The 18,689-nt window shown below is 40.0% G+C and overlaps 1 protein-coding gene and 1 long non-coding RNA gene across 3 annotated transcripts in view; one reads left to right on the forward strand and one right to left on the reverse strand.

Moving 5' to 3' along the window:
• LOC127643013 (Fc receptor-like protein 3) overlaps positions 1 to 18,689 on the forward strand; it is a 106,727-nt gene that overhangs the window by 79,225 nt on the left and 8,813 nt on the right. The window lies entirely within an intron of this gene.
• On the reverse strand, positions 1,893 to 2,444 carry LOC127643671 (uncharacterized). The gene is made up of 4 exons (XR_007970560.1): positions 2,392 to 2,444; positions 2,197 to 2,241; positions 2,042 to 2,112; positions 1,893 to 1,957 (listed from the first exon to the last, which is right to left on the reverse strand). It is a non-coding gene; the product is annotated as an uncharacterized LOC127643671 (long non-coding RNA).

The raw sequence follows: 18,689 nt of genomic DNA on the forward strand, positions 1-18,689 counted from the left end.
ATTCTGCTCCCTTTACATGGAATTTGCTGCAGAACAACTTAAACTTAGTAAATTGATTCCTTTGAGTGTTTTTAAGTTGAGAATGAGATGCTTTGAGTTGGACTCCCTCACATGTCAATGTTTTTATTGAGATTTCATTGTAAGTGCATAATTGGCTTTCATTTGTGTGTCTTTGTACGTATGTAATGATGTGATGTAATTTTGCTGCCTATCTTGGCCAGGTCTCCCTTGCAAAAGAGATTTTTAATCTCAATGGGTTTTTCCTGGTTAAATAAAGGATATATAAAAAAATAAATAATAATAAATAAATAAAAAAAATTCACCCCTAGGCCCATTTTATCATGACAATCCTGTATAAATTAAACTTAAAATGTATCTGTAAAACAGTTAACGGATGGGCAAGGAGGAGGCGAGAACCGGCTTGTCAATATAAATGATATTTAATGAAAACCTAAACCAAAACACATAAACAAACACACACGACGGACATGCCCATAATTCTCTCTCTCTCGAACCATCGTCACCGGCCGCCTTTATCCCTCGCGCGCCTCATCAGGCCGATTGGGGACCGGGCGCGCGATATTCCGACCGGCCGCGCCCACCTCCGCTCCACACTCCTCCCGGCGTTTACTCAGGCCAGGGTGCCACCGGCATGACGTACACCCCCCCCTATCCCTGGGGCAGGGTGTATCTTGCGTCCCGCGTGGTCATCCCCACCTTCCTCGCCCTGGGAGGAGAGAGGAGGGAGAAAAAAACAAACAAACAACAAAATAGGCGAGGGTAAAGGCCAACACGGCGCGAAAGGGAGAGAGAGAGGAGAGAGAGAAAGCTCACTCACCGGTTCTCTGATGTACCATCGTGTGGTCCTCAAACACTCCTCCACACTCAGGCGGACGACAGCCGCTCCAACCCCGGGCGAACCGGAGTGAAACCTTCGACCCCCAGCGGGCCGAACGCGCCTCCGCTTCTCTGGCAGCAAATGGGGACACTCCTCCGCCCCTGGCAGCGGCTCTACCGCTCCGGGCGGTCGGAGAGTTTCTTCCCTCCTCCCCTCGCGGACGGCAGTCTCCCTCGACCCCTCCGCGTCTCTGGGGACGGCAGGGCACTCCTCCGCCCCCGGCTGCGGCTCCCTCGCTCCAGGCAGTCGGGTTATCCAGTTCCCACTTGCCCCGCGGACGACGGCCGTTCCCCGCATCCGGGCGGTCGGGCTACTCCGTCACCCGGAAGATGGCAGCGGCGCTCCCCAGGACGGCAGTGTTGAGGACTCTGCGACGGGCATCCCTCCTCCTTCCCGGGTTTCGACACCAATGTAAAACAGTTAATGGATGGGCAAGGAGGAGGCGAGAACCGGCTTGTCAATATAAATGATATTTAATGAAAACTTAAACCAAAACACATAAACAAACACACACGACGGACATGCCCATAATTCTCTCTCTCTCGAACCATCGTCACCGGCCGCCTCATCAGGCCGATTGGGGACCGGGCGCGCGATATTCCGACCGGCCGCGCCCCCCTCCGCTCCACAGTATCAAATGAGGAATTCACTCTCAGTCCCATTTTGTCCTTACATTCTTGCAAAAATAACTCCATGTCATCCCTGAACACAAAATGAAATAGAAAGGGCTCTCTTGAAGCTTCTGACTGTTCCAGGAGATTGTTGCGGGCCTTTTCCTTGTCGTCTTCATTCATTCGAATGAAAAGAGGCTCTTCCACTGGACCCCTGAGCAGATGGCTGTTGGAATGGAGCCCTTTCACAGCTTCTTTCATGTGCCGGATTATTGGGAGCTCCTTCATTACAGAATATTAAAGGAAAATGTGACTTTATAAATGTGACATATAAATGTATTATATGTTAAGAGATTATATATACATATATATATACACACACACCGCCTCACTGCTGCTAAGCGTAGCTTGTTCTTCACATGGAAGGGACTCTTGTAGGGTTCCTGCACTGGAATATATATATCTTGGTTAATTTAAAATTGATCAGAAGAGGGTGCAAATGTAATGGTGGGCTGGAGTAAATGTCCAGTACCTTTCAGAGAAAACCCCAAAGTTCTCCAGAAGAATAAGAGCCCACCATCTCCGTATGTTTGGAAAGTCGCACTGGAAGACAAAAATAGAGAAATCTTGATATTTCAACTGCTACAACATCATAAAGGTCAATTACTTGAACTGGTAATTACTTACAGATGTAAAATCAAAGGGTGCTCCCAAGACAAGATGTAGAGCATACTGGAAAACAGCAAAAATTAAGGAACATTATCTCTGTAAACGTCAAATTAAAAAATCCTTCCTTGTTCCGTATTTAACAACTTTAAAAAATTAAAATAAAAACACCACCACACCAATCATTGGTTTAATTATATCAAAACAATGTCTCACCATCAACATGAAGACTCCACAGTCTACACCACCAATCTGTTGGGGGATATCCTAAAAAAAAAAAAAAAGTTTATTAAGGGTTTGACACTTCAGCAGTCCCAACTTTAGCAGACTTCTTTATAACCAACCTTGTTTTTCAGTAGCACCCATGTGCCAGGTGCAATTTTGGCTGTCATCTTACTGCAACAAAAATACAAAAATAATAAAACAGATTTGTTAATATGAAGTTACATTGTGCAGCACACAGTTTGAAGCTCTGAATCAATGCAAAAACACAGTCAACAGTATTTGGGTCTATCTTGTAAAAACTGTCACAGCATGCAAAAACCATGCATATCATAATGCATATAACAGAGGAACGTGGAACAAACACTTTAACACCTTCACAAGATGTCTTCAAAACGTCACCGCAAGGCCCATTTACAACACGCAAAAATGTATCGAACATCCGTAGAATTGTTTTTTTAAAACAATAAAGTATGACAACATATTCAAGCTTAAATAAGATGATGAAGTTATGCACAAATTAAATATTTAGCAGATAAACGCTGAACTTAATATACGCGATAATTTTTCACCACATGATGTCAACAACGTTAGACAACGTTACACAACTCACCATGCTCTCTCTCCGCCATGCTTGTCTCATTGTCAATAACTCCGCACCTCACTTCAGGTTCTGGCGCTGGGGTTTTGAAACTGGTGGTGCTGCGGGTCTGCAGCTGGATATCTCTCTGCAGCTGGATATATCTCCGGTTTTCTACTATGCTTTCTTTCAACAGCTTCTAGTTATTCGTCTTGAGGTGCACTACTGCCACCAACTGGAGTGGAGTGGGTACTTTAACCACCTTCCATTTCAACTGAAATGTGCTTCCGTTTCAACTGAAATGCTCTCACACACACAACTGAAATGCTCTCACAGACACAACTGAAATGCTCTCACACACACAACTGAAATGCTCTCACACACACAACTGAAATGCTCTCACACACAACATACTGAAATGCTTTCATACAACATACTGAAATGCTTTTCAGTTGTGTGTGAGAGTGTAATCATTTTAGTTTTATGTATGAGAGCATTTCACTTGTGTGTGTGAGAGCGCGTTTCAGTTGCGTGTGTGAGAGCTTTTCAGTTGCGTGTGTGTGAGCATTTCAGTTGTGTGTGTGAGAGCTTTTCAGTTGCGTGTGTGTGAGCATTTCAGTTGTGTGTGTGAGTGCGTTTCAGTTGCGTGTGTGAGAGCTTTTCAGTTGCGTGTGTGTGAGCATTTCAGTTGTGTGTGTGAGAGCATTTCAGTTGTGTGTGTGAGAGCATTTCAGTTGTGTGTGTGAGAGCATTTCACTTGTATGTGTGTGAGCATTTCACTATAGTATGTGAATGAATTTGGTTTCATATGTGTATGTGAGAGGAAAAGTACATGTATGTGCATGGTAATTCTGAATAATGTCCCTAGGGGCACCTCATATGATTAAGTCATAGAGCTGCATCCTTTTTTTAGCATCCCTCATCCCATTAACATTCAGGGAGGCGATTTTAAAAGTGCTCATTATGAGGGAAGAGAGCAGCACTATAACCAAACAACAAACTATTGCATTATTCTTGTGACTCATTCTGCGTTGTCTGGGTGCGTACTTTTTGCACAATTTTTTTTAATCTATACACCTCTGGATTCGACAAACACTCATCACCCTTGTGTTTCATTAGATTTTTTGCTGAATCCATAAACAGAGAGAGATCAGGAAAAAAATCTATCACCTCAACATTTCTCATTCCTTTTGTACTTTGTAAAAACTTCTTCATTCGTTCTAAACCATAGCCACTGCGATCTTGACTCACATTATTTTCCACAGAGGCCTCAGACCCCTCTTGCTCACTTCCTGAATCAGATACATCAGACATATGCGTATTGTTCTCATCTTGCATCTTTTTCTTAAACTTATCAGCTGCTTCACAAGAGTTTGATTTTCTTTTCACTGCTGGAACTTTAAAAATGTTCTCCTCCTCATTAAAGATTTCCTTCTCTACCTCATCAATCTCAATATCAGTCTCATCACTTCTCAGGTTTCCCTCTTCACACCCCTTACTTCCACTGTCCTCATTCTCAAGTACATTTGTTTCTGCCATTTCATCAGCTTGCCTATCCTTTACCACATTAATTCCTTGGTTTTGAAGGGCATTTTCATCTGCAGTGTTTACTAAACTGCCTTTTCCAGGGCAAGCACGTGCTAAATGCCCTTCTTTTCCACATCCAAAGCACTTCATGTTTTCAGTTGTAGCAAAAATGACATAATCAAAGCCATCAACTTTGAATTTGAAAACAACATTTATTTCCTCAATATCCGTTTTTAAAATCATGTAAACAAACCGATGGAAAGAAACCACATGCTTCAACAGGGAAGACTTACAACCCATCGGGTTTTTTTTAATTTTCCTTGCTGGATTAACCAGTGGAAAAATCTTAACGAAACTATCGTTGAGAACTATACCACTTTCCACGATGTCATTAACTTTCTCAACTTTGTCCAAGAACAAAACAACAGCTCCGTTCATCCTAGATGCAGATCGGATACTATCATGACCCACTATCTCTCCCACCGCTAGAACAGTGTCCTCGACTGAGCACTCAGCGCCAACCGTGACCTTCAGCCCGTGCCGCCGGGTGAGCTGCTCAAAACCAGCCTTCTCCGCCATCGTCGTAGCCGCAGCTTAGAGCTGTCTGACACGACCCACTAGAACTAGTTTCAGTGTTTTGTAACAGTAAACAGTACACATTGGTGCATGCGCACGCAGCGACTAGCAGTGAATGAGTGTTCGGCGTCCTCGTGTATGTTTGACAACGTTTTTTCCTTTGTTTTAATGTCTTAAAGTTTCGTTTTTGTTTTTTATTGAAAGAGTGCTCTTAAAGTTTTAAACTTAGTCAAAATGGATGTTTTTTATCTTTCTGCTTTATGGCTTGTGATGTACTGGATGGCCGCCGGTAAAATGTACGGGGCTTTATGCCAATTTAGGACAACATATACAAGAGAGACATTGCTGCAGCTCAAGAACAAGAACAGTAACCCAGCTCGGGAAAACTTAATGCTGGATGTCCCAAATATTATCCGAAGGGATTACCAGGAAGCATAGGGCACAGTTAAGAAAAGGAAAAGGGGTAAACGAGGCGGCGTAAAAACTCGCCTGAAGAAACAGCGCTTCAACCGGGCTCCTTTGCCTTCGATGATTATGGGGAATGTACAATCACTTAGGAATAAAGTGGATGAGCTTCAAGGAAATGTCCGCTACCAAAAGGATTTCATGAACTGCTGTATTATGGCATTTACTGAAACATGGTTCACAGAGCGTGACAGGGACGCTGATTTGTGTATGGATGGATTCGGAGCCCCCTTTCGTTTGGATCGACTATCAGAGGTGACGGGGAAAACCCAAGGAGGAGGGGTATGTTTGTACGTCAATAAGCGGTATTGCTCATGTGTTACTGTCAGAGAGCGTATTTGTACACCTGATGTAGAACTTTTATCGGTGTCCTTGAGACCGTTCTATCTACCTTGAGAGTTCCCTCAGATTTTTATTACAATTGTCTACATTCAACCGAAGGCGAACCCCGCATCGGCTACTAGTACAGTATTTGATGTTGTACAGAGGTTACAGTCAATCTCACCGGAGGCACCAAATTTCATTCTTGGGGATTTTAATCATGTATCCTTAAAACAGACTCTTAAAACTTTCCATCAGTATGTCTCCTGTTCGACCAGACGGGGCAAGACTTTAGATCTGTGTTATGGATCGGTGAGAGGTGCATACAAATCTGTACCCTTGGCACCCTTGGGCTCGTCAGATCACAATTGTGTACATTTGCTGCCTACATATAAGACTGTTTTAAAAAGGGAGAAAACTGTGACAAAGGACATCAGAGTGTGGTCAGAAGATGCTGTGTCCTGTCTACAAGATTGTTATAGCTGCACAGACTGGAACATTTTTAAACAGGACTGTGGTGACGATTTGGACTCAATGGTTGATGTTACATGTTCATATATGGCTTTTTGCAGGGACATGATAATTCCATGTAAAAAGGTAAAAATCTATTCGAACAATAAGCCCTGGGTTACTAAATCAGTAAAGTCCTGTTTACAAAGGAAAAAAATTGCATTTAAACGCGGAACAACTATGGACTTACATGTGGCTACTAAGGATTTGAAGATTGAAATTCTTAAAGCTAAACAAAGCTATAAGGAATAACTAGAAAATAAGATGGCATCCAAAAATCCTGGCTCAGCATGGGCAAATATGAAAACCATAGTAGGCCTTCAAAACTCAAACTGCAGTAATCAGAATCAGATTATTTTAAATGGTTTTAGTTCTGATTTTGAACTAGCAAATGCACTAAACGATTTTTACTGTCGTTTTGACAATTTGAATTTTAGTAAAGAAATCCAGGAATTGAGCATTAAGTTAATGGATGATCAGCATTTTAACATTGACCTTCAGGATGTTGAAAAAGCTTTCAGACGTGTTAAGGCAAATAAAAGCCCAGGTCCTGATAGCATTTGTGGCAGACTATTAAAGTCATTTGCAAAAGAATTGAGCCCTGTATTTCATGAAATTTATAATAAGTCTCTGAAAACACAACATGTACCGATCCTTTAGAAGGATGCGGTGGTCATTCCTGTCCCTAAATGTAGAGGCCCTAAGATGATAAATGATTTTAGGCCGGTCGCTTTGACTTCCGTTTTAATGAAAATCCTTGAGAAATTAGTACGGTCTGAGATTTTGAGGTGGACAGAATATCAATTGGACCCTATGCAGTTTGCATATAGACCTCACAGAGGAGTACAGGATGCTACAGTCACAATGTTAAATTTGCTATTAGGACACTTGGATGGACAGAGGACACATGCTAGACTTTTATTCGTTGACTTTTCTTCGGCGTTCAATACAATTCAACCACACAATTTAATTAAGAGGCTTTTAGATCAGTTTGTGTTAAGCAATAATTTGATGGGTTGGATTTTGAATTTCTTAACTAATAGAACACAAAGAGTAAAAGTTAATGGTGTCTTATCTAAACAGATGAGTTCCTCTACAGGGTCTCCTCAAGGATGTGTGCTGTCCCCACTTTTATTTATTTTATATACTAACATGTGTCAAAGCATGTATGAGAACAGATTTATTATAAAATATGCGGATGACTCAGTAATTTTGAGTTTACTTAAGGAGAATGAAACCTCACATGGTCCAATTATTGAGCGTTTTGTCAACTGGTGTGATGAATCTTATTTACAGTTAAATATATTAAAGACCAAAGATATGCTCATCGATTTTAGGAAAAGTACTCATCCAAGTGATCCTCAAGGCCAAAAAATAGAGTATGTACAATCATACAAATACCTTGGGACCATAATTGATGAGAAACTAAAATTTGAAGAGAATTGTGAGGCTCTGAACAAAAAGGGGCACCAGCGTTTGTACTGCCTAAGGAGATTATCTGCATTCAATCTTGATAAAACAATAATGAAGATGTTTTATCATGCTTTTATAGAATCTGTTTTGTCATTTTCCATTTTAGTATGGTACGGTCATATATCCTTAAAGGCAAAAAATCAGCTAGACCAGATAGTAAAATGGTCTGGCCGTTTGATAGGTGAGTCAAAACCAGGAGTGGCATCACTATATGCCAAACAATTACAAAGGATGGCCCTTTCAATTTTAAATGATGACTCTCACCCTCTGCGAAATGAGTTTCAGTTATTACCGTCTGCGAGGAGGTATAAAGTCCCTAGGTGTAGAACGAAAAGATATAAAAGCAGCTTCGTAACAAATGCGATTGATATGCTTAACAAATTGTAGAGGTGTTTTTCAGATATGTACTAGGGGTCTTATGATTTTACGACGTTAAAAAGATCATATGAAATGCTCTTGAGAGCACTTTCTTTCTTTCTTTTATGAGAGCACTTCACTAAGTTTATGAGTATTTATTTATCTGTCCTTATGTGTAGTGTAGTGTTTTGTGTTTTTTGTATTGGATGCCATAGAATGTTATTGCACTGTAAAACAAATTTACCTACGGGTACAAATAAAGTAAACAACAACAACAACAACAACAACAGAGAAAGATGATGTAAAAAAACTGTGTGAGGAAAAAAGAACATTTAAACCTGACAGACCTTTAGATGAAAGGAAAAACCGCAACCACTCTCCAAAGTCACACTCCACTCACTCGACCAAACACTCACGCCCACACGCATGCACAGAGAGAGAGAGAGAGACAAAGAGAGAGAAAGAGAGAGCAGAGAGAGAGGCACAGAGAGAGAGAGAGAGCAGAGAGAGAGAGAGGCTTAAAACATATTTATTTTATCATTTATCATATGTCAATCCAATATGTCATCCAAAAAACTGCAAAAATATAAATAAATTAAAAATAAATTAAAACACAATCCAATCAATACAGATTGCAGCCCTTTCATTACATCTTTACAACCAACATTTCGTCCTCCCCAACCTCACCTAAAAAAACCTCCCACTGACCATATCGCAGAAAAATCCATAATATTATTAACTAGTTTGAAATAAGCATACTCAATTTTAATTAGAGCAGTCACCATCCCTTTCAGAACACTCTCTGCATCAACCGAACCAGTTCCCAAAATCCTGTTTTTACGTGTCTTCCAAATTGCCATCTTAGCTGTTCCCACAAGGTAATTTAATAAAACCACTTTACTTCGATCACTGACTTTGTACTTTGGACCACTAATAAAAACTTGACAAGAAAATTCCTCACCCATGCTTTCAAAACAAACCTCTAAAAAGTTAAAAAGATCTCTTAACCTTTCACACTGGATAAACAAGTGATCAACTGTTTCCTCCGTTCCACAAAAAGGACATTCCCTCCCTACTTCTGGATTCAGGTGCGCCACGTGTCTGTTCGTAGCTATTATACCATACATCAGTCTCCACTGTAAATCTGCAGTACGCTTCTCAATAGGAGGTTTGTACAGAGATCTCCAGCACCATCTGAAGTCCGGCCCAAACACTTCTGTCCACCTCCATGTTTTAACCCTTCTCAAAACAGTTTTATGAGACACTTTAACACACACAATGTATAATGCCTTTTTGCCAATGCCTTGAAATAATCCCAACTCTGGAGTTTTAAAGGACACAAAAGAATCCTCATCATCCGGCCTTTCCCGTGCAGCAGAGACCCGTAATGCTGGAAATCTGTAGCTCCATCCCTGCGAAGGCGCTCCCAGTGCTTCTCTGCAGGCTCCAGGCAGCGCTGAGTGTACTTCCTCCAACATCCGATCCAAGAGACGTAAAGAACGTATTCCTGTCCTGTGCTGAATTGAATCTGCCTTCCTCCACCCATTGCCATCACTTAGATGTTCGATCTTTGTACATCCCGCTCTGACCAGACAGTTCCTCACACTGCTTGAAGACAAAATGTTTGTTTGTATCCAAGAGTTATGAAACAGGGGTTCTCCCATAATCCAGTCCTGTGGTCGCAACATCTCTCTGTTCACAGAAAACGTCATGTTCCACACTTTTAGCATTGATTGGTAGAATGAAGTCAAGTGATTAAAATCCAGTTCATTAACTTTCAGTAAAAACAGCTGCTTGTCGTATCCCAGATTCGATGTTCTTCTCAACAGAGCACATGCCACATCCGTCCACCCCACGTCCTCCTCATACAGCAGTCTCTGAGCTTCCTGTAATCGAAAGGTGCTGATCCTACTCCTTACGTCAACCAAACCTTGTCCCCCCTCTTGAGTTGGAAGATACAGATCTGCTGCAGGAATCCAATGCTGTCCTGACCAAAATAACTCCACCAGTTTCCTCTGGATACTTTTAACAATGTCATCTGGTGGCTCTAAAACATTGAGTCTGTGCCATAACATGGAGGCGGCCAGGTTATTTGTAACCAAAACTCAACCCCTGTAGGATAGCTCTGGCAATAGCCATTTCCATTTAGACAACTTAGCAGACACCTTCTCCAGCAAACCCTCCCAGTTCTTTTCTCTATAATTTTCTACTCCTAAAAACACTCCAAGAATTTTAATACCTTCTCTTCCCCAATGCAATCCCCCAGGAAGTGGAGGTGGCCCACCATTTTCCCACTGGCCCACAATAAAACCATTACTTTTCCCCCAATTGACTTTAGCTGAAGACGCATTCTCGTAGACATCCAAACTCTCACATAATATTTGCATATCTTCTTGCCCAGTGACAAAAATAGTTACATCGTCAGCATAAGCCGACACAAAAAATCTCGACTCCCTTGGGTCACCTGGGACCTTAATCCATTTCTTAATTTGCATAACAGGGGCTCAATTGCTAGGCTATAGAGTTGCCCTGAGAGAGGACACCCCTGTCGAATACCTATTTTCACAATTGATAAGTCAAACCATTCCCCATCTTAAGCATTATTGAAGCCCCTTTATACATCAATTGGATCCATGAAATAAAACAATTCCCAAACCCAAAAGATTCCAAGTCTTTAAAAATGTACTCATGACCCACCCGATCGAAAGCTTTCTCCTGATCAATAGACAAAAAAACCAACATTGCAATTTTCATTAATAGACACATCAATAACATCTCTTATTAAAAACAGATTGTCCATGATTGTACGACCCGGAATACAATAAGTTTGCTCTCCTTTGACCACAATATGTAAGTATTTTTTTAACCTATTGGCTAAAACTTTTGCCAATATTTTATAGTCCGAGCACATCAAAGAAACAGGGCGCCAATTTTAAAAAAAAACCTAGATCTCCATTTTTTGGTAAGAGAGAGATCACAGCCCTCTGACAGCTAGTTGGCAACATTCCCTTTTCAAAACATTCGCAACAAACTTCATAAAAATCTTCACCTAAAACAGTCCAAAAAGTCTTGTAAAATTCAGCAGGCAAACCATCTATTCCTGGCGCACGCCCTGTGGAGAGTTGCTGAACTGCATCTGAAAGTTCGTTAAGGCTGATCATGGTGTCAAGCTTTTTCTTATCCTCAGGTTGCAACTTTGGAAGTCCTTGTAATAATTGTGCCATGTTCTCAGAGTCACAGTCAGTATGTCCATACAAATCAGCATAAAAATCCATTGCCATTTTCCTCATTTCTGTTGGATTTGATGTTAAAGTTCCATTTTCCTTGCGCAGGTGAAGTATGCGCTTTTGTTGTGCAACTTTCCGCTCAAGATTAAAAAAATAAGAAGTGGGAGAGTCGATTTCCTTGATGGAAGAAATTCTTGCTCTAATTAAAGCGCCCTTCGCTCTTTCCTCTAAGATGGATCTTAATTCAAGTTTCTTATTCCTTAAGTCATTGGATACACCCAAAACATTTACATCCATCACATTTTCCATACCAATGATTTCTTTGATATTTTTTCAAAATTCCCTTTATTCAACTGCCACAATTTCCAAAAATCACCAAACTTTTCACAAAAAGAACTATCCTGCAGCAATTTAGTATTGAAATGCCAGTAAAACCCTGGATGTGCTAAAGTAATAATGTTAAAATCTATGGTTGCAATATCATGATCCGAAAAACCGTTAGGGAAAATATTAGCATTGGATACTCTATTCATACTTGTTTTACTTATATATATTATATCTAATCTTGCTCCGGTTACATTAGAGACTAGTATTTTAACCCATGTATACTGTCTAATTCTCTTATTCATGTTCCTCCACACATCCATCAACTCAAATTCATCAATAATATTCTGAAGAGCATTACTAGAAGTTGGATGAGACTCCTCTCTGTTGCTATCTAAAAGAAAATTTGTAGTGCAATTCCAATCCCCACCCATTATGATGCAAGAATCATTATCACATTTTCTTAATGCACTCTGCAACTTCCTAAACACTTCCACACGATCTGGAGCATAAACATTTATAAAAATAAATTTTAAATCATTTATTTCTCCAGCAACCATTAAAACTCTACCCTTATCTATTTCTTCAGTTGACAAAATTTTCAGGTTCAAATTTTTTGAGAAAAGAATAGCTACTCCAGCACTCAAATTTGAGCCATGACTGAAGACGCTCTCCCCCTCCCACCATCTACACCACTCTACTTCATTATTACAGTCTGTATGTGTTTCTTGTAAAAAAGAAACACTTACATTCTTAATATTAATTAATTCTGCCACCATTGCTCTCTTGCTCCTGTCTCTCCCTCCGTTAATATTTAAAGAAGCTACCCTTATCATCTCCATAGAAATTATAAAGAGATAGAAAAGAGAGACAGAAAAATATGAAGAGTGTAGTAAAGTCATCCTGAGTGATATGTAAACCATTGATTCAATTATTTGAATTTACGTTTTATAGGGGTTTTACCCCTTCGCAGTTTTGCAAGAAACTTTTTTAAACTAAATCTCTTTCGCCAACTGAGTTCATCTTCTCCAACCTTCCTCTGCCAATAACGAACAGAAGTCTCAAACCTCTTCAGATCAGAAAAATGATTCCGTACATCAACAGGTTTTCCAAAGGTTTTGTCCAGGAATTTATTTAATTCATATAGTGAATAAACCTGCTCACAGCTTAATTGTAAAACATATGACACATCTGAGAAATCAGATAACCCACCACCATCGTCATCATCATCATCATCATCACCATCGTCATCCATTTCCTCATCAACCATATCTTATTGCACCTTTTTAATCAAAGATACTATCTTTCCTCTTTCCAAAACATCACCTTTCAAACCGCTTGCATCATCATTCGTCTGGCTTGTATTCTCTGAACTCTCCACAGTATCACCCTGCTCAGACCCCTGTACCACAGTGCTTCCCTCAACAGCCACATCAGTTACAACATTAACTTTCTTCATTTTTCCTTGTTTTGTCTTACTACCAGAAGCTTCCTCTGTATCTTTCTCATTATTAGGGGACGGGTCTTCTATTATCATTCCTTCCTTCAAGTTTGAATCCACATTCTGATCCTCATTATTCACCACTGCTGCTTCATTTGGATTTGGTACACAACTCTTTTGCACTTCATTTTCCTTCCTCTTATCTGAAATATTGCTAGGGCCTGCTTCATTCTCAAGTTCAGCTCTATGAGGACAAGACAGCCTAACATGTCCAATACTCCCGCACTCAAAACACCGCATCTCTCCCTTGCTCGCATACATCATGTACGACGTGCCCTCAAAAACACAGCGAAAGGAGATATTCAGCGTCGGTTAATTTAAAAACATGTACACCTGTCGCCTAAACGACAACACATGTTTTAAAGCGGCATTTTTACAACCGAGTGAAACAGTTCTAATTCCACTGGCAAGTTTTCCAAATCGAGAAAGCTCTCGCTCAATGTCCGCATCAGGAATAAAAGTCGGAACGTTAGAAACCGTCACCTTCGTCGTGATTGAAACTAAAGGTTGAACAGAAACAAAAGTGCCACTTACCGATATCCCGCTCTCGATCAAACCATGAACCAGATTCTCTTCCTTCAAAAATACCACAATGGCCTTGTTCATCCGAGACGCCGAAATGATGTTCTCATGCCCCACACGCTCTGCCACGTCCAGCAACACATCCTCTACAGGCACACCTGCCTGGGTCACACACCTAATCCCATGCCGGAGCGACAGGCCTGACGCCATCCCTACCTCCGACACGAGACAACTCTCACGGAAGACAAACTCAGTGTTTTTTTTTTTTTTTTATAATTTTCTTTGTATTTTTTCTTTATCAATTAAAATAATCGAAAACAAGAAAAAGCAAAAAAGTGAACATTTTTGAAACTTCCCTCTCACCTAGATCACCCTCCCATGCATTCCCTTCCCAATTCCCAGCATGCACCAGAGAGAGAGAGGGACAGAGAGAGACTTTGACTTTTACAACTCTTTATTAAAACATGTACTAAAACACTAAAATACAATGTATTTCACCCCTGTAGACATACTGCTACAATCTGCACATACAAAAAAGAAAAAAAATAATAAAAATAAAAATATAGAAAATAAGAAAATAGAATTTAAAATAACCATGAAACATCACCAATTAAACACTATAGTTTCATCTTCACATACTGACAATAAAGCACCATTCACACACCATTTAGACTCAAATTCAAATAAGTTTTTTGTGATTTGATAGAATTTATGTTCCAGTCTGATTCTGGATTCAACCAAGGCAGTAAACATTTTCAGTGCGCTCATATTTCTCCCCTCAGCAGCCATTCTGCAAGTCTTCCAAATGGCTAGTTTAGCTTGCCCGCATGCAAAATTTGACAAGGTACACTGTTCTCTGTGTGTTTTTGAATACTTACATCCATAAATAAAGAATGTCTTGTTAAAACAAAAACCTAGGCTTCCAAGTATTCTTTCCAATAAGGTAAACAGTGATACTAGCCTAGGACACAGTCTCTGGTTTAGTACAAAAATTGCAGAATGATAAAACCGCCATATTAAACTTAGAAACAAAACTATTTGTAGGTAACACACAGTGCAATATTCTCCACTGTAAATCCCCAGATCGTTTTGGAAGGGGACCTTTATACAACAGTCTCCAAGAGGGGGCAAGATCATCAGAGTCCATAAGATACTCTCTCCATTTTGTATCACATCTCTGAATAATATTCCCAAAATAGTCAGTCTTTACACATATCTGATAAAACTCTCTTTTTCCAACAGCTTGAAAATCAAGCTCCTGTAGCCCCTTAAATTTCAATAACTTCCCCTCTTGGTCATCCTCTGTGAGAACCCTTGGAGACACAAGTATTAGGGAAAGAACATTGCATCGAATCACCAGACAGGAAACAATTTACAAAATGGAGGAATTGGGAGGGAAAATCAGCTTTCAGACTGTTTATGAAAAGTTCCACCATCCTCACAGACCTGAATCCCACCTGTTCACAAATTTCGGCTGCTGGTCTCCATTTTCTGTAAGCAATATCAATCAGATGTGCAACTGTGGTCAAACCCTTATCTATAAATGTTTTAACAATGATATTAGACATGCAAACATTGCCACCAAGAAAGGAGTTATAAAACAGTGGCTCATTCAGGCCAAAATGGTCATTTGCTCGTCCAAATTCCTTAAAAACAGTCCAGGAATTTAAAACTGAGGCATAGAATCTTACATCAGATAGGCCTATAACGTTTCGACTATACGAAGACATCAAAAACAATTGTTTATCAAGGGAAAAGCCGCCAAAAGTTCTGAGCAAAGCCAGGCCAAATGACACCCATGATGGTGTATGCCCTTTAGAATAAAGCAAAGTCTGAGCAACTTTTAACCTCATGGCTTTAACTTTAGCGGTCACATCAATTAACCCTTGACCTCCTTCAGTAACTGGCAAGTAAAGAACTGCAGGGGGAAGCCAATGGTGACCGTCCCAAAAAAAATCTACAAAAATCTTCTGCAAACGTTGCTAAATAAATTTTGGTGGATCAAGTACATTTAAACGATGCCACAACATAGATGCAGCTAAGTTATTAATTATAAGTTCTCTACCCCTATATGACAAATTAGGGAGAATCCACCTCCACCTTTGCAGACGGCCAGACACTTTATCAAGTATACCTTCCCAGTTATTCTCCTTATATTGATCTATCCCCATAAAAACCCCAAGCACTTTAAACCCTTCCAAGCTCCAAGAGCAGAGCTGAGGAAGTACTGGTGGGCCTCCGTTCTCCCATTTGCCCAGCAAAAAGGATGTACTCTTTTGCCAATTTATTCTTGAGAAAGATGCTCTTTGATATACATCCAGAGAAGCTACCAAATTCTTAACATCCTCATCTGACCTTATTACCACTGTAACGTCATCAGCATATGCACTTAATCTAGCCGTTACCAAATCTGTACTATAAGGACACACTGTAGAAATCCCACTTAATTGACGTCTCAGAACTGCCAAGAGTGGTTCAATAACAATAGCATAGAAAATACCTGAGAGGCCACACCCTTGTCGTATACCTCTGCCAACTGAAAATGGTCTTAAAAGGGTGCCATTTACTTTTAGTGTGCTATATACATCCGTGTACAGGAGCTTAACATAAGAAATAAATGATGAACCAAAACCAAAAGCATTAAAACATTTAAAAAGAAAGCCATGATCAACTCGATCAAAGGCTTTCTCTTGGTCCAAAGAAACCAAACCTACATCGAGTTTATGCACTTTAGCAAAGGAAATCAAGTCTCGAACCAAAAAAAGATTATCAAAAATAGATCGATTCGGAATACAATAAGCTTGATCTAAATGAATCACTGAAGATATACAGAGTTTGAGTCTATTAGTCAAAGCTTTGGAAAATATTTTATAGTCAACTCCGAGCAATGACACAGGGCGCCAATTTTTAATGTCTCCAAGATCACCCTTCTTGGGTAGTAAAGTAATCACGGCCCTCCGAAGGCTCACAGGTAATGTGCCTCTTTCCAGACACTCCGAGAAGACATAAAACAGGTCCTTTCTGATCACCGACCAAAACTGTTTGTAAAATTCAGCATTCAACCCATCCAATCCTGGAACTTTGCCAGAAGAGAGTTCCTGAACAGCTACAGTCAGTTCAGCAAAAGTCAAAGGTAAATCAAGTCTAGATTTCTCCTCTTCCGTAAGTTGAGGTAAATCTTGAAGAAGAATGTCAGCCATTTCATCATCACAGTGTTCAGCCTTGTAAAGCTCTTCATAAAAAGATAAAGCATGTGACGTGATTCCACGATCATCAGTCACTTTTCCTCCTCCTGGAAGTTTCAAATGACATAAAATCTTCCTATTTACAGTCTTCTTCTCCAGACTAAAAAAGGATGATGTCGAAACGTCCATATTGTTAAAGGTGGTAAACCTTGCTCGTACAAGTGTCTCTTGGGCCATTTCTTCTAAGAGATTCCGTAAGAGAAATGTATTCCATTCGAGGATTTCAGCAGTGTCCACACCATCCGCTTTATCATCAGTGTAAAGGATGTCTTGTTCAAGCTGTTTCAATGTACTTTCCAGGATACTTTTATTATAGGCAATATAGTTCTGACAAAAAAGTTTAATTTGTGTTTTGCCAATATCCCAACATTGGCTTAGGGACTTATATAGCATTTTACTCTCTCTCCACGTCTCCCAAAAAAAGGTGAAAGAGTGCACAAAGTTGTGATCTTGCAAAAGTCTACTATTAAACTTCCAAAGCGAGTGCTTAAAAGTGCTCTGTGCAGTAGAAACTTCAACAGACATGTACTGGTGATCCGATAAAGCAGTGGGCATAATACAACTCTTAAAAAAACTACCCCTAACACTTTTCTGCACATAAATTCTATCAAGTCTGGCTCCAGATATCATATTAGAGTTTACTTTCAACCAGGTATATTGTTTGGTCTGAGGGAAAGCTTCTCTCCAAACATCTACAAGACAATGATAAGTTAACACAGTTTTAAGTTCTTCTGACGACTGCTTATGTGGTTCTTCATGGTTCCTATCTAAGGTATGATTTATAGTACAATTAAAATCCCCAGCCAGAACAACCATTCTATCCTGCAAAACATCACTTAACGCAGTTTTCAATTTTTTAAAGAAGAAAATTCGCTCTGAACCAATGTTTGGAGCGTACACATTAAATAGGGAAAAATTGAGTCCATGAACCGTTATATCAACACGCAACATTCGACCAGGAACCAATTCAAAAACACTCACAGGACTCACAGGATGCAGGATCCTTATACTCTGGCCCAAAGAGAATTGCAACCCCTGTGCTAACACTGGAACCATGACTTAATATAGCCTGCCCCTTCCATTCACTCTGCCATTGTACTTGATTATTGGGATCTGTATGAGTTTCCTAATACTAGCCCTCTTTATCATAATATAGTCAAAAAGACTAAACCTTTTAACAGCATCTCGACACCCATTAATATTTAAAGTGCCAATTCTCATGGATGCCATAAAGAGAAAAAAAGAAAATACCCAAAAAATTGCATGCTAGCCATATCACTTTTTGCCTGGTAAATTCAGCATACTTCTTACATTACAAAGGATCTTCTTAAGGCGGTACCGTTTTGGTCTATCAAGCTCATCAAACGTTGCCTTCCGCATAGCTACAGTACAAGACATCAGAAAAAGTTTCAAATCTGGAAAGTACGACTCAATACTGGGCTTGCGAAGCCACTTTGTGTGGTCAAGGAAGGTATTTATCTGCTGTAATGAGTAAAGTTTAGTCCTACCTTCAGAGATATTTTCCAAGTCCATCATGTCATTCCCATCATATAGTTCCTCGTCATCTTTATCGAAATCCACTTCTTGCGAAACATTATCTCCTTGACTCTGATCAATCGATTCATCAGTACTTATTTTAATATCACTTAACGTTACTTCGGGTT

This window comes from Xyrauchen texanus, chromosome 1, assembly GCF_025860055.1.
Source record: "Xyrauchen texanus isolate HMW12.3.18 chromosome 1, RBS_HiC_50CHRs, whole genome shotgun sequence".
Lineage (NCBI taxonomy): Eukaryota > Metazoa > Chordata > Actinopteri > Cypriniformes > Catostomidae > Xyrauchen > Xyrauchen texanus.